This window comes from Chiloscyllium plagiosum, chromosome 8, assembly GCF_004010195.1.
Source record: "Chiloscyllium plagiosum isolate BGI_BamShark_2017 chromosome 8, ASM401019v2, whole genome shotgun sequence".
Classification (NCBI taxonomy): domain Eukaryota; kingdom Metazoa; phylum Chordata; class Chondrichthyes; order Orectolobiformes; family Hemiscylliidae; genus Chiloscyllium; species Chiloscyllium plagiosum.
Genome location: NC_057717.1, coordinates 5,125,009 through 5,128,237, shown reverse-complemented (window position 1 = coordinate 5,128,237; position 3,229 = coordinate 5,125,009).

Here is a 3,229-nt window from a genome sequence, read left to right as displayed (position 1 = left end):
ACTAGGGAGAGGATAGGGCCCCTTAAAGATCAGTAAGGCTACCTATGTGTGGAACCACAGGAGATTGGAGGGATACTAAACAAGTATTTCTTCTCAGTATTTAATGTGGAGGAGGTTACAAGAGAGAATGAAGAAATATATAGTGATACCTTGAAAGTGTCTATATTACAAGGAGATGTTGGACATTTTAAAACACAGAAAGGTGAACAAATCCCTGGGACCTGACCAGTTGTATCCCAGATGTTTGTGGGAAGCTAAGAAAGAGATTGCTCAGCATTTTGGTGATATATTTGTAATATTGATTTCCACTGGTGAGGTGTCAAAAAACTGGAGGGCTGCTAACATAGTGTCATTATTTAAGAAATTAAGGAAAAAACAGGTTACCATAGATCGGGTGAGCCTGACGTCAATGATGACTAAATTGTTGGAGGGGATTTCGAGGAAAAAGATCGATATGCATTTGGAAAGATAAGGTCTGAAGAGGGCTTTGTCCATTGGAGATCACATCCCACTGACTGGGTGGAATTTTTTGAGGAAGTGATGAAGATGATTGATGACGGCAGGACAGTGGATGTTGTCTTTATGGAATTCAGTAAGAAAACCAAAATGTTCTACATGGTAGACTGGTTAACAAGGTTAGACTGCCTGGGATCCAGGGAGAGCTCACCTGTTATATCCAAAATTTTCTTAACTATTGGAAACAGAGAGTGACAGTGGACATTTGTTCTTTAAGCTTGGAGACCAATGACCAGTGGCGTGCCGCAAAGATCAACAGTGGGTCCACTGCCTTTTGTTACTTATACATATCATTTGCATTTGAGTATATGAAGTGTGGTCAGTAAGTTTGTAGATAATACCAAATTTGGTGGTGTAGTCGACAGTGAAGAATGAACTCTCAGACTATAATGGGACTTTGCTTAGGTGAACCGAGGAGTGGCAGTTGGAGTTTATTTAGTTAAATGTGAGGTGTTGCATTTTGGCAAGACAAATCAATGCAAGACATGTAAGTATGCTCCTGTCTAAAGCTTCCAATCAAGGAGAACACCATAGAGGTTATCAAATCCCTTCACTGAGGAAACAACCTATTCTCCCCATCGAGGCCACACTGACCCTCTAAAAAGTATCCAATTGGACAAATCCCTACTCTATCACTCTGAGCCTGCATTTCCCCTGGCTAATCCACCTCACCTACACATCCTTGGGTACTTTACGCAAGTTAGAATGGCCAATCTACCCTTACCTGTATATCTTTATACAGTCGGAGGAAAACATAACATCCGGAGGAAATTCATGCAGACACGGGGAGAATGTGCAAAGGATGGAATTAAACCCAGATCGCTGCGCTCTGAAGCAGCAATGCTAGTCACTGAGCTACTGTGTCACCTTGAGCTGCAAGTTCTCCGTTCCTTGGAAGTGCCGTCACAGGTAGACAGCGCAGTGAAGAAGGCACTTGGTGATCTTCCCTTTATTGGTGCGTGCTTTGTGTTTAAACATTTTCATGACGTGTTGCATCTGTACAGGACATTGGTTTGGCCACTTTTGTAATATTGCTTTTAATTCTGGTCTCCCTGCTGTCGGAAAGATGTTGTCAAACTTGAAAGGGTGCATAAGAGACTTAAAATACTGTTGCAGGTGTTGGAGGGTTAGAATTACAGGGAGAGGTTGAATAGGTTGGGAATATTTTCAAGTGTTAAGGCTGAGGGGTGACGTTAAAGAGTTTTATAAAATCAGGAGGGGCATACATAAGGTAAACAGTCAACGTCTTTTACCCATGATAGGCGAGTCCAAAATTAGAAGACAAAGGTTTAAGGTGAGAGTGGTAAGATTTAAAAAGGAACATGAGGGACAACATTTTCACACAGAAACTGCTGTGTGTCTGGATTGAACAGCCAAAAGAGGTGGTGGAGGCAGGTAGAGTTAACACCATTTAAAAGGCATTTGGAAGGATACGTGCATGGAAAGTGTTTAGAGGGAGATGGGCCAAGTGATGGCAAGGGGAACGAGATTTATTTAGGTTATTTGGTCGGTATGGGCGATCAGACCGAAAGGTATTTTTCCGTGCTGTACATCTCTGAAACTCTATTGCCACTTGAGTGTATAACACAGGAACAGGAGGAGACTATTCAGCTTCTGAATTCTGTCAGGCAACTTGTTTGATCAATTGCTGAGAGTGAAATACAAAAATACATCATTCAGATTTTTATGGTGCTTTACAAAAACAGGAGAAAGGCTTTTAGTCAAGAGAAGCTGTAAGGAATGTGAAGAGGCCATTCAGGCCCTCGACTCCATTCCCCAGGAGCAGCACTTGAGCTCAAAGCTATTGGAGCCTGTCAGTCAGTAGTAGGAGGAGGACGTCTACTTTCGCAAACCATGGATAGGTGGCAGTCACGCAGCTGCTCAAGATTGGGACACAGAACAGGACGCAGTCATTCAACTGCTTGAGACTGTGACACAGGGAGAGGAGGGAGTCATTCAACTGCTTGAGACAGTGACAAAGGACCTGAGAGAGTCACTCAGAGCTCTAAACTGGGGCACAGGGAAATCTGGAGGTTAGTGAGGCCCAGCATCCTGTTATGCAAGGACAGCAGAAGGTGACTCACTCCCCACCAGTATGGGACACTGGCAGAGAAGGGGAGTTTGCTTGGAACAAACAGAAATATATGAACAGGTTGCATTAGTGGTCCATTCAATCCTGCCTCAACTTTCACTAAGACCACGGCTGATCTGATTGTGATTCCCTCATTCCATTTTACGGAGACTCCCCTCTCTGCAGCCTCTGCTCCGTTTCTTGGTCATGTTGCAGACTCAGACTCTGCAACAACACTCACCACGACTCATCCAGAAGGATGGGTCTAACAGGATAAATCAGGATTTGAGGGGTCTAATGACAAGAATGAAAACACAAAATAAAGGCATTGCCAGACATTTTGTACTCTCACATTCGCAATCCAACTCGCATAAGCAGCCCATCCATTGCATATTCAGGATGTAGCACTGTGTAGATCCGGCTAGTGTACAGCTGTATGCAACCCAGCAATGTCCAGTGTGAAACTCTGTGCAGCCCACACCAATGCTTGATCAATAATCCTGGGCTAAATGTCCAGCGTGGGGAGCTGTGCACTCCGCACTGGTTCATTCATATATAAACCCAGACTGTTGCATTGTTCGGTAACACTGTTAGATCACTGCCCAGTGTGGTGAAAAATGTAACCAATGCTGGAAGTGACAG